The sequence below is a fragment of the Cyprinus carpio genome, chromosome B1 (assembly GCF_018340385.1).
Source record: "Cyprinus carpio isolate SPL01 chromosome B1, ASM1834038v1, whole genome shotgun sequence".
In the NCBI taxonomy this organism is placed as follows: Eukaryota; Metazoa; Chordata; class Actinopteri; order Cypriniformes; family Cyprinidae; genus Cyprinus; species Cyprinus carpio.
In genome coordinates, this window is record NC_056597.1 from 28309600 (window position 1) to 28324197 (window position 14598).

The following is a 14598-nucleotide window of genomic DNA, read 5'->3' on the forward strand; positions in this document are numbered from 1 at the left end:
GGTGTTGTTACCAGGATGATCTAGGTTTTTTTTTTTTTTTTTTTTGTTTTTTTTTTTTTTCTCCATGTTCATGAGTCCCTTGTTTGTCCCGCTCTTCTTCAGAAAAATCATTCAGGTCCCGCGAATTCTTTGGTTTTCTAGCATTTTTTGCATATTTGAACCCTTTCCAACAATGGATTCCAACTGAGGGACTTACATGCAACTGTTACACAAAGTGCAAAAGTTCACTGATGCTCCAGAAGGAAACACTATACATTAAGAGCCTGGAATTTGAAGAACAGTGTAAATTGAACTTGTTTTGTTTTCTGGGAAGCATGTATGTCCTGTAGCTTCTGAAGGGCAGTACTAAAAAAAAAAAAGTATATATATGAAATTTAGGTTTAGTAAGAATAATAAAAATATTCGTTTTGTTTATGTTTTACACCTCTGGCTCTTAATGCATCGTTTTTCCTTGAGTGCTTGAACCTTTTGTAATAGTTGCGTATGAGTCCCTCAGTTGTCCTCAGTGTAAAAAGATGGATCTCAAAATCATACAGTCATTGTTGGAAAGGGTCCAAATATGCAAAAGATGCTGGAAAACCAAATAATTTGGTTTAAGAAAAAACAACAAAAACTTTTTGACTTTACGATTGCCCAGTGGTTTGGGTATGCTGTATTTTAAGAATAGTTAACATCCTTGCTGTTTTCAAAAGGGGCACAAAGTCAAATAAATTTCAGCACTCCAGGGTAGCCAGACTGCAAGAATCTCATTGTGGCCTCAGCAATATAATATATCTTTTGTTCACCTCCATTCCTCTCTCTTCTCCTGTAGTTAAACCATTAACTCAGTCTGTATGGACGCAACTGCACAATCAATCCACCGCCTCTCAGACAAATCAATGTCTCACTCATATAATAGCTCATATAAACTACTCGTAACTGTTTGTGAATCCTGTGGCCACAGGTAGAGTGATTTGTTGCTGAATTACTGAACTGAACATTTTTGTGTAGGTAGAGCCATTATTTATTTATTTATTTATTTTTATTTTTATTTTTTATTTTTCTCGAAAGGATATGTTTAAATAGTGTGGTTTTAAGGAGGTGTCTGGCTTATCTGGGGCATTGTCTTGAATTGAACACTTCCTCCCTCCTTTTTGTGGGTATTTTAATGGTCTATATCTATGACATTTTATGAGCCATATTAAATAAACCAAATGAAAAAACACAAGAGATGAAGAGTCATACACACATTACAGGGTGCTTGGACTATCAACATTATATCTGGTGCAAAATTTTATTTTATTTAATTATTATTATTATTTTTATTTTTTGGCTGAGAACAGTTCATTCAGAAATAAGAATGGGCCATCTGAGTGACATTATAAACAATTATTCACACTTTAGTACTGTACGTGTTTAGCAGTTGGTACAGACTGGCATGGAACAAAAATGGCCGTTTGGCAAATATGAAGGGATATCTATAGTTTTAATATGATCTGCCTCAATCAAAATTCTTGAATATTTTTTAAAAGATTTACAAATCTGGTACACTTTCAGAAAATCACTCATTGTAGCAAACAGAGGTTTTTCCCCCTCAGTAAGCAAACATTGGCTATAAAATGTGTATATATTTTATTATATTCATAGATTTTTTTTTTTTTTTTTTTTTTTTTTTTTTTAACAATCAGTTGTGCTCCATTATGAAAAACTTTTTACATTTTACTGAATGCTTTATTGCTTTGAATAAAAAGATTAACTAAATTAATAATTATTAAGCCAGATTCTGTGCTGAATCCTCATTGTTCATGTCATTAATCCAGTAATACTTATTGAACATATTTGCCACCGCCACTACACCAAACATTCAGTTTTAGTAAAGAAATCCCATAAATCTTTTAACAACACCACCTCTCATTTCTACAGGGAAATCAGCTGTATGTGTTTAGAAAAGGAGACCTAATAGTTCTGTAATTTAGAATCACCAATGTGCTTAACAAGTTGTTCATAATTAATCAGCCAAAATTGTTCATTAACAAAAGCCAGACACCAGAGACCTTTTCGGCAAGCTAAATTTGTGCACATGTAGGTCTGCTAGATGAGATGTCTAATATATTCAAAATGATTTTGGGCATGCATGCAAATTGCTACAAGCCTTTCATTATGGGTCTAAAGACACAAGAAAAGTTCTGATTTTCCACCTCCTCTCCAATCCCAAAAGGCTTTAGGGCACTGGTAAGTGCTGTTCATTCTGTGATAAGTCGGCGTGGGTTCTTGTTTTAGTGTCTCACAAATGTTAAGTCTGTCACTCCGAGTGCTGCTATGTGCAAGCAATGGGCCTCGGTTTCTGAACTGCATGACAGACATTTACTGCATTAACTAAAGTGAATGGAATTCACTGTCATAATTGCGGTGGACAATACATGTCCATTTGTTGCTGCCGTAAAGCAGTCTGCCATTTTGGCGGAATATTGTTCCCGCTCACCAAACTTCTCACAGACATTGGTAGGGAGTGTGGGTAAGAAACACAAGCTATTTGCCTCATTAGAACTCTAGTGTACCATCAGTATGATATTGAAACTGTATTAAAAACTCACACACATTTGTTTTAAAGGGATAGTTCACTCAAAAATGATCATTATGTCATCATTTACTCACCCTCCAGTAGAAGAGTTTCTTTCTTCTATGCAAGTTAATGGCCACTGTCAACTGTTTGGTTACTAACATTGTTCAAAATATCTTTGTTTGCGTTCAACAGAAGAAAAAGGTTTGGAACAACTGGTGGGTGGAGTAAATGGTGACAGAATGTTCATTTTTGGGTGAACTATACCCTTTAAGTGTTTAATTTTCCAAATACCATGAAATTGGAGTATGAGGTTTGCATATTTAACATTCTTGAGTGTTTATCCATGTAATTAGATACTGCCACTCGTTCTAGAAGTAAACATGGAGTGATATACAGGCCTTATGATTCATCTCTGTCGCCGCAATGGTTGTTCATCGCAATCCTTTTAAATGAACATACCTGTGTGAGAGAGAGAGGCGATAAAAACTGATTAAAAATGCAATTTGCATGAGGTATTGCTGTATGCCAATAGCAGTGACTCAGACTTACCGCAGTGCTTCAAAAAAAACATGAAGAGGAGGGTTAGAGAGAGGGAGGGCGAGCAGGGGTGGGAAAAAGATAAACAGTTGCTCCTATTGAAGCCAGTTAGAGATGATTCTTGCTCTGTGCCGAAAATAAGGTTTCATTTTTCACGCTTGCAAAGCTGATGAGTACAAAGCGAGACGGTTCTGTAGGAATAAGCTATTGTTTTTCCACTGTGACACTTCGCTTGAGAAATGTGATCATGGCTTAAATGGAAAGAACTCCCTCCTAATGCGTTTCTGAAGAGGCTGTGATAGCTTCACTGAAGTTCTTTATTCATTTTAACAGAATCGACTTTCAAATCTACCAGCAAATGACTACGTCACCTATTGTTGCAAACTTAGGTTTAACTGGGCAGTTTGAAACTCCATTATAACTTCATTTTATATGTGCGCAAAGGGACAGTACTATTATTGTGCTTATGAGCCTCTGTATTATTAGCATTTGTAATATTGTTATCTGTGACAGTACTATTTGCGAGCTGAAAGTATGTAATAAGGCTCTGCATTACTCTATTCCACTGTAGTGAACCAGGATAACTCAAATAGATGTTGCCACCAACTTTTTTTAAACGGCCATTAAGGTCCAGCATTAAGCTAAAACACTATCTTGAGAGTAGAATAGTTCAACCAAAACTGAAAATTTGCTCAAAATTTACTCACCCTCAGACCATCCAAGATGAAGATGAGTTTGTTTGTTTAACAAAATGGATTTGGAGAAATTCATCATTACATCATTTGCTCACCAGGATCCTCTGCAGTGAATGGGTGCCGTCAGAATGAGAGTCCAGACAGCTGATAAAAACATCACAAGTAATCCACACCTCTCCAGTCCATCAGTTAATGCCTTGTGGGGTGAAAAGCTGTAGGTTTTTCCATCATTATTTGAACTATTTCTTTAAACTAGGGCTAGAAATGAATAATATCCACAATAAATTCCTGAATATTCATTAATAATTCAAAAAACAAAACAGATTATGGAACTGGGGGAAAAAAAAGTGTATTTACCAAGGAATTATTTTGGATCTGTACTGCATGTTAAACAGGTTTCAATTGCGTTTAATCTCCTGTGTCATCCATTTTCTGCCAAAATGTTTTTCTTTGTCTTTCATTCATTATTTGTCAAAACTGTCAGATGAAAAACATGTAGTTACACTCCAGTTAGGATTTGTATCAATATTGACAAAGCTAGCATTTAATTATGATTAAGAATGAATTTAGAGTACAAGATGGTTTCAAAGTGATTGTCAGCTTCATCTATTGGAAATAAAAACAAGGTTTGACAGCTGGCAATGTTTCTAAAATAACTTTTATGCATTTGGAAGACCCTTTTATTCAAAGCAACTTATACTTAATAACTACTAAACATTTGATCAGTTAATTTATTAAAGGGGAATCAAAAACATGATTTTGTGTTGGCAGTGCCATGCTCTTCCTTGAGCTTCAGAAAGAGTAAGTGTTTTTTTTTTTAAAGAATAGCTAATATAAAATGTTTCTTACTTGACAGATATCACTGGAATATGTGTCCTGAGATATCACACCTGTCTCTGAATAGTAAAAATGCAGAAGACATTGAATCAGAAGACAGTGAGGCGTTTGCTGCCTGTCAGTTATTTTAAGTATTCGAGTTCATTTTGAGTGTTGCTGACGTCTATGGAAGTCAGAGTTTTTGGAGAAGGGCCAGTCTAATTTCCTTGGGTGCAGTTTCTAAGGTGGAATCTCTCTGCTCAGAGCTCTCGGTATTCAGTGGACAGATACTTTTGTTTGTTCCTCAGCTCACCTCTGAGAATCCAAGGCTTGGGGAAAGAAACAAAGTGTGTGTGTGTGTGTGTGTGTGTGTGTGTGTGTGTGTGTGTGTGTGTGTGTGTGTGTGTGTGTGTGTGTGAGAAAGTCTGTTTTGATCAATTTAATGCATCCTTGAGGAGCCACAAACTTTGTTTCATTCTTAAATTTTATGTCCTGATCATATTCAGTAAGGATAAACTACTGAATAAAAAGCACTGCCCCCTCCCACTTTTCACTTTTTTTTATAATGAATTTTAATGAATGGCTTTTAAATTATGGAATATGTGCCACTGTTTGTTACTGAATATCTCTACTTCTACTATAAATGTTTCTGTTGACTTGTCTTTTTCTTCATAATGAGACAAAAATGTTTATTTTTAACATTTCTCCTATAGTCTCTCAAATCTAGACTTTTGCCTGCCAACTATAGTGAACAGTTGATTAAACCCTAAAAATCAGAAAGTATTCTATTGGCTTGATGATCATAATGTCCGTCCCTCCAATAATTATTAAATGCAGATTATATTTCACAAACCTAACTTTGAAATCACAGCCGTGGCATAACAAAATCCAGCATACTTGTTTCAAAGTGCCTTAAACAGGACTCTAAAGACCCTAATGAAAATCCAGTGATTTATTCTTCCACTTTCATTCAGCCCTGTTAACTAGACCAGCAGCTGCAGGCCACAACAAGCCATGCTGCGATCCAGTTCTTTATCTAGTCTCTTCTAGGCTGCGCTCACCCTAAGTGAGCTGGAGAAATACAGTCTTCCCCCCTCTGTGGCCTGGTCAAGCAGTCACCCTCACATCTTACTTAAAGCCAAACTGCTTCAGCTACTCGCATTAAACACTGCTCAGCTCCTGGCACTGGCTTCAAAACTCTCCCAGCCCGAGTCCCCAGCCATTTTTATTTCATAGCTTTCGTAATTCATGAAATTGGAGAAAAGGTAAAGTGCTCTTATAAGACAGCTATAAAGCACGTGGCCCTGGCTGCCCACTTAGCACTGGAATAAGATTAAATACTTTCTGTTTTTGCACTTCAAAAAGCTGTGGGCTATACTTGAGCTCCCCGGTTGGTTTCTGAGTTCAGTCTGTGATTACACCAGTGTACGCTTACATTGATGGCAAACGTCTGAACGTTTCAAAGCATCGGAGCCTGATCACATCCTGTTTCAAAGCGCCTCATTCCCCGCGCAGCTGCATGCTAATGCAATTTAACCTCTACACACATCCATGCTGATTTCATCAAGCAGCAAAACACCCCGGCTGCAACTTAATAACGATGCAAAGGGAACCCAGGTCAGTCTCTCAAAGGCGACACTTCTGAAAACATGAAATAGTGAGAGGGCTTCCATCATCTCACCTCAAGGATATCATTCATCTTAGTCTCACCTTCTCATTTTTTTTGCCTCGTCTCTCTCCCCGTGATATCCTGAGCTAATTTGATGGTGCATTTTGCAGTCTAGTCACTGATTAAGGCATCTCCATTTATCACGCTTCTGGTAAGGGTTCCCGAGGCTTCTTGTTCGCCTGTGAAAAGAAAGCGATAGCATTGCATCACAGCGACAGTTATTCATTATAAGCAGTTTACTTACCATCACTTATCCATTCACATGATGAGCTCGTCAGTCATGTGGCAGGGAGGCAGATCCCATCACATCATGAAATTAGAAACAGCGCCATTTCCTTGCCAACTTCCCACCCTGTAAAAAAATAAAATTAAAAATACAATACAACAGCAGCGTCAAAATAAACACGTCAATTTATCTTTTTGATCGAGAAAGTCAAACGAAGAGCTCTTCGCTTGGAGAGCTATTAAAGTGAGATGCTTTGAACAATTTTGTTGAAATAAGAGAGAGGGTTTCATTTAAGTTTGCAAGTTTTGTCATTATCTAAAAATGAATGCATCAGTATCTTTCTTGCATTTTCCATCAGATGAAATGATGCTTCCATTAGTGGTATGGAGGAAACGTTAACACTAAGGCATTTAATATTTGGTATCTTGAATATGATGTGCAGCTCTCTTGGTGTTTGTTGTGTTTTTCTTTGTGTTGTTTGAAACAACCCCAGTCACAATAGATTTGCTTTTTGGACTTCTTATTATGCTGTGCAGACTGTGTTGATTTTGAATGAAGTTTACTCCACAGGGGTTCCTTCTTCATGCATGTCTTATTTCTCTCTCTGTGTGTGTGTGTGTGTGTGTGTGTGTGTGTGTGTGTGTGTGTGTGTTTTACCCGAGAGAGAAAAATAACTGGGTCAAAGTGTCTCAGGAGTTTCTTTTGAAGATTATTTTTCTGACCAGTTGTGTGTATTTTTTATTTCATATTAAACATTTTTTCTTTGTAACTATTACCCAAATGCAACTAGAAATGTTTTTAATATATCACAGACCTATTATTATTCAGAGATATAGGCTAATTCTTCATATGGGCCGTTGACTCATGTAGTGTGTCTTTGGATTTTGGTTAAAATGTAGGCTATGCATGTATAAGGGAAAGTATGTTTTACTATACAGTAGGTCGTTTTTAATCAAACCCCCTTTCACCTTTGAAAGTACAAATATTTCAAGAAATAAATTTATATGAGAAGTTTTTTTTATATAGTTATAATCATAATTATAGTAATGATTTTATATTAATTATTAAAAATAGCAAAATGCTATTTAATATAGTTAGCCAGTTTTGCTAGACTACAGTGCTTCTACAAATAGATAACCTATTATAATCTATAGATTAACTAAATTTCTCGGAATATTATATTGTGATGTGAATCAGAACCAGTAATATTTTTCACAAATACAGTTTGTGATTTAATGAATCAATATACACTCGTTGTTGTTTATACACTCTGTTTGTGTGTGTGTGTGTGTGTGTGTGTGTTGTTGTGTGTGTATTAATCTGTACATTTTCGTTTTGGTTTGGTTGTTTTATTAATAATAAAAATAATAATAATAATAATAATTCTTGAATCGGTCAAAAAACAGTTTCATTCAAATCGCGATTCAGTTTGAATCATTCGAGCAGATCACTCAATTATTGGATTCTTTGGAGCGGTTTGTCACACCAAAACACAATCGGGATAGTTTGAACACAGAGAAGAAGAGAAGATGAAGTGGATGTTTATCTACAAGCCATTGGAATAAAACGTACCAAAAACGTCGTATTAGCCAGAAATGAAGAAACATGCTACTCATGAACGACAGGTATTTCGGAGCATGTCAGTCATTTTATGAAAGCTTTTTAGAGATTTTAGAGATGCTTTGTAACTGTGAGCACACGTCGACTGCTTTGAAATAGATCTGATTGATATTTTGAAAACAGCTAAACTACATTCAGGCTTCTAAAAATATTTGGCAAATGACTATTTGGGGATGTCAAAACTCAAAAGTAGTAGAGCAAATATTGCCACCACCTCATTCTAATCCAAAACATGAAATTCATGAACCACGATTTTTATTTTTTCAAATATGTTTCTGAATGTACAGTATTTTTTGTCTTTTAATCACCTCCCAGCTACAAGGTAAACTCAAGCATGCTTGACACGTTTTTTGACAAGTTGATACAGAAAAGGTTGAGCCAGGAAAAAGTTAAAAGAGTAAAGTTAAGCAAGGGGGAAGTTATTTCGAGATATTTGAGAGGTGAGACAGAGTGCATTTCTTTAATAGAGAGAAATTGGTTCCTTTCATTTCAAAGAAAGTGTCACAGTCATGAAACAATATTCACAATAGTCACACTGTTATTACAAGCAGACAAACAAAGGCATATAAGTACTCCTCAGCACAAATAAAAAATAAAATAATAAAGCTGAAGAATTGAAGAAAAAACAGCATATAATGGAGGCATAAAAAGTGAATCTATAGCAGAGCATGCACAAGGTGTGTTTTTTTTTTTTTTTTTTTTTTTTTTTTTTGTGAATGCCTTTTGTGGAAACCAAGCAGGTATTTTCAAAAGTTTTCAATCTAGCAGCCATAAATAAAATGACATAAATCAGAGATGTTTGTGAGCAGACTTCTCTTAAAGAATAAGTAAAAACTCAAAAAATGACAAAAAAACACCAGAGAAAGTATCATAAAAGCATTCCATATGACTCGTTATATATGTGTGAGCTTTGTGTGAGGAAAAGACCTACATTTAAGTTGTTACTCAGTGGTAATCCATTCAAATATGCTTCCTGAGCACAAAAAGCTCCACATTTTCAGTTCGCTTTTATCATATGGAAAGGAATGTATTCTTCAACTCCATGTCTTTTTATCTGTTTGTTTTCTAGATAAGTTTTCTAGAGAAATTTTCACTTTTCATTCTCTTTTGGACGTTTTTAGAGAGATTGTTAATGCTTTTTGATCTTGTCTGTCTGTAGCTCCAATGACATCTGACGGAGATCCATGCTGATGTATGACAACTTGCCGTTCTTGGCACTTTGTCTTTTCTGTGAAATTGAACCTTATTTGACTGCCAGTGAAAGGCTGCTTGTAAATAAAGTAAAATTTTAGGGCTGCCAAGTTGAATTCTCAGCTCATCCTCAATAGTTGGCTATGGTGTGAAAGAGACAAGCAAAACATTAGCTACAGTATGGCACTGTTTCCAACTCAAAGCAAGTCATAACCTAAAAAGAGTGAGTTTAAGTTTTGAGGGCTTTCATGACCTTTGCTATCACAAATTAAGTTGTTAAACAAGTAATGATATCCGTACTTGCTTCAGTTTTGTATTTTAATTGCTTTGAATCAACTCTTCAGTAGAATATTTTTTTTAAATTTATTTTGGGGTTTCGCAAATGACCACAAATATCTCTTTTTTTAAATCCACAAACATCCTTTGTGTCCTTTCCTAACCTTTTCTGTTTTACCCCTTAAAGCACATTTTTTATGTTTCTAAACAGCATTATGTGCTTAAAGTAAATAACACAACTAATAATGTCTAGGAACAATCTCTTGTTGCATGATCATTTCACTGGCAAATCAAAGCTTGCTTTGTTTTATTTTTACATTTCTTAAATCTAAGTAATCAAATTTTCTTACTTTATCTAAATACATTTAATTATTAATGTGAATCTTGAATTATATATTTTGTTTACAGTCCAGTCAGATTCTGTTTTAATGAGAAAGCCTCCGAGAATTTTGGTTATCTTGTAATAATTTATAACATATACATTTAGCTTGTCTTGATGTCTTTACTTGATCTCTTAGAAGTGGGGTAAAACTGCAGTCATGTGACATGGTTCCCATCAAATGACATAATTTTATTAAATTACATCAAAGCACTTAATGAATTATTTAGTACAGCCTGTACAGTGATGTAATATTGTCCTTATTGTCCTTTTTTAATACTTTTGTAGGCGGATTCATGTTTTTAACATGATCTTAAAACATCTTGTGCTTATATTTTAAAAACAGATTTCAGTGTTTATCGCTTGACCCTTGTTTACTTCCATTGTAATTTGCTTTATTGTTAAATAAGTGAAATTTGAAATAATATTCTGCAGTTCTCAGCATTCTTCCACAAATGCCTTCTCTATAGAGCTGTACAGCTTGAAAGGGTTAGTTCACCCCAAAGTAAAAATTATGTTTTTAATTACTAAAAGTTACTTCTTCCACCATTTTGGAGAGTACCCAAGAACATATTGGACGTAATCAGCGTTGTTTTTCAATTTGGGAGGAAAGTACGCGCATGAAGATAATTTGCGTAAAATAAGCGTTGTTTACGCTTAGGGGAACGTGTGTGTATGCATTGTAGAATAATGGCAGAAGACGTAACTCGGGTGAGAAGAATGGTTGAGAATAAATTATTTTTGTTTTCTTTGCGCATTCCTGCAAAAAAAGTATTCTTGTAGCATCGCACAACTGAAGTTGAGCCACTGATGTCACATACTGTTGTACCAATGTATTTACTATGTTTCTGGACCTGGGAACATTTCAACTGTGTTGTTGTCTATGGAGGGTCAGATAGCTCTCCGATTTCATCTAAAATATCTTAAATTGTGTTCCAAAGATGAATGAAGGTCTCACAGGTTTGGAATGACATGAGGGTGAGTAATTAGTTGCTGAGATTTTCATTTTGGGGCGAACTAACCCTTTAAGTTGTTCTCAACCTGAAACTTTCATGAGTTCAAATACCAGGGTAATTTTTAATGCACTGTTCAACAACTTTACTTCATTATCATAGACATGTTGTGAGCTTCAGACTTGCTACAAGACATCCACTTTTAAAAGTTTTGTGAAATTTAAAGGTTTAGATGAGGTCAGACATTTTTCTAATCAGACAAAAAAATATGAATGAGAATTCTGGTGCAGAAACAGCATAGCCAATGAAGAAAATTGTATTTGCTTATGTAAAGTAAAATTAAAAAATCCACGCAAGTCACAGACAGTGAGCGATATTGATGCAGAAAACCTTTCCTTTCAGCAAATTAAGATTAATTCTCACTGAGCAAGCGTTTACTTACAGTATTGAAGCAGGGACAGAATCTAATTTATCTCACCAAGGTTATGCACCGCAAGTCCAGAAGCCTGCTTTGAGTTTGTGTTGGTTGGAACATAAATATTTAGAGAGACTGCCCTAGTGACAGTTTGAGTTTCTAAAATCCCTGAAGTGTCTGTGCTGACTTTTTATCCACACAAATCAATGCAGTCTACAAGTTTAAGGCATTAAGCTCAGGTCTCGCTTAGGTTAAGAAATGCCTCAGAAATTTTTAAGTGCATGCATAAATGTTTGGTAAATGCATTAATTTGATAAAAAAGTAATATTCTAAAATATTATTATTATATATATATATTATATATATCTATATATATATATATATATATATATAATATATATATATATATATATACATACATATATTGAAAATATCTCATTGTCAGTATTGAGAGCAGTTGTACTGATATGGAAACCTTGATATTATTTTTCAGGATTTTTTGGTGAATAGAGAGTTGTTTTTAGTTATATGTCAGGTAAAAGTCTTTCATTTCATTTTTGATCAATATAATACATGCTTGCTAAATAAAAATGATTAATTACTTCAAAAGTTGAAGTTGCCACTATGTTGAAAGTGGTGGACTGGATAGTTCATATAAAAAATGAAAATTCTGTTATCATTTAATAACCTTCATGTTGTTGTAATGCGAAAAGTTGAATGCTATAAATGGGGTTTTAAAACTTTTAAGCTTTATAAAGTCTTATGAAACCATATAATTACTCAAATATAAGTCATTATTATTGATACTCCAAAGCGAGGACAGCATTTTAATTTTGGAGTAAAAATGTTCCTTAAAAGAAATAAAGTTGCTGTCTGCCTTGTTATAAATTCTTACTGTGGTTTATAAGAAGACATGGAAAAAAATTTGTGTTTTAAAATTAGGCTACATTTTGGCCTTGCTGCAAAAATCCAGCCGGTCCAGCTGGCACAGTCTGCCCCCAAAAAGGGAAGTAAATACTCTGGCCACAATCATTGGAAGGTAAAATAAATTCACAAGCTAGATGCCCTTGACTTGCTCTGATATGTGGACATTTATTTGTTTCCTGCATGCAGATGGCACATAATATGTGTCCAGGTCATTCCTCTCCATTAATCAATCTCTGCTTTTGTTGTCGTTTAGACATTGATTAATCGGTGGCACTCCAGCCTGACTTAATTGTTAGGTGAGAAATAACACATTCATTCCCTGCCGTATTTTATGGTTTTTCCTGATTTTAATGATGGTTTTTGCTCTCGTTTATAAAGCTTCTGCTGTAAAGACCCCTGGCACAACTTTAAGACAGATATTAAAAAGTGCCCTTTAATCAGTTTTAGGAAGGTGGGATGATTGGGGGACTATCAATCACCTGGCTTGGTGAGAAAGAGTAGAGTTCAGTGGTGTTTTTACTCTTCATTTGGTTTCTGTCAGCTTAATGGTCATCGAGTCTGTCTGGCTCCCTCTCTGGCGACTGCGATGCACGGCGTGATTTGCATGCTGTATAATCAGCTCAGTAATGGTTCTGATTGGCCTCTGTCACACAGTTTGTTCTCTTAATATTTGCTTGGCTCACCTTCAGGGTCTTGCTGATAAAAATGTGCATCTCCGAACTCATTTCTTGTCAAACACATCCTTCGTATAGATATTAAATGGCAGTTAAGCACCAAACATTTTCAAGGTTGCCAAAATCAGTTTCAGGAGCTTAATTTGAAGATAGGAAATGAGATAGTGAGCTTCCTTTTCATTAAAATTGACAACTTTTATGTAACAAGCAGGCCTGTCATTCAGTTTAAAAGTTTAGGTGAATTAATTATGATATAGAACTGTTATGCAGAACCTTTTGAACTCTTACTATCTGTAAAAAATGAATCTGCTTCTGTCATTTATTTTTATAAAAGAGTGAAGCAGACATGCTCTGCTCAAGCGGTTAAAATTCATAAATGTATAACTTTTTTTTTTTTACACAATGGCCAGAATATTAATGGTATGCCTAACAGTTTGGAAAGTAAAAAAAGCTGAAGTTAACTGAGAGATGATTTTTTTTTTTAACCGAAATATTAATAATATAATGCTAGTTTGTGTTCATTTATTAACTTAACAAGATGAGACTGGGGTCTTAATGATCATCAATTAAAACAATGTTTCCAAGAAAACATTTCTTTTTTGAATTGTTTTAATTAGAGAGAGAGAGAGAGAGAGAGAGAGAGAGAGAGAGAGAGAACTATGATTAAGATTACAACATATTCCTTAATAAACTGCCAGTATTTAAATTTAAATTAAGGGCATTTTATCTGGGATATTGCAAAAATAACAATACCTGCTTTAAACTGAAGTAGTGAAAATTGTGGCCTTCATGTTTGTTTAATTTGTGATATTGATCATTGTTTATGAAAGAAAAATATATATTTGAGTTCACTACATAACATAAGACAAAAACCTTCTATCTTTTCTGAACTTTTTTTTTTTTTTTTTTTTTTTTGAGGCTGTAAAATTTCTTGTTTATGTTTCTGAGTCCTGAAGGTTACCTAAAAGTTCAGATGACCCCTTGTATTAAATAAAGCTTTACGGCTGATGTTTATGCATGGAACTCACTTTGGAAGACGCAGGAGTTCAGAAAGCAACTAACCCCACCCCCCAAAATCGTTTATAAATAAAATCCATCACATCTTCTCACTTAGACAGAATGGCTCATAATTAATGCATCTTAGACTGCAGTTGTGTGGCTGGCTGCGGGGCAAAAATGGCATGCTGTGTTTCTCTCCGCGAGCTGTGTAGCCAGATAGAAATCTCAAATCACTTTTCTCTTGAGCTGCTGCTTCAATTCAGTCTGAGCATCTCAGTATTTATAACCTGTTCATAACATTTCACAATACTGAGGATTTAACTATTTAAAGGGATATTTCACCCAAAATTAAATGAAATAAGCTCATCCTCATGTCATTTCATTTGCAGAATTGTGAGAAATGTCCAAACAACACTGAACTCCATTGACTTTCGTTGTATGGAGAAAACAAAAAAACAACAAAAAAATACAAACAAAGCCTTTTTTTTAAAAAAAAAAAACTGTTTCTTCTTCACATGTTTAGAATGACATGGAGGTGATGAAATGAGGACAGAATTGTCTTTTTTGTGAATTATATCCCTTAAATCATCTGGATTCAGTCAGGTTTACTGAATGGAAACTACTGTTTATGTGTAGTAGTTTACTTATTTGTATGAGTTCAATGTGCAAGGTGTAACAA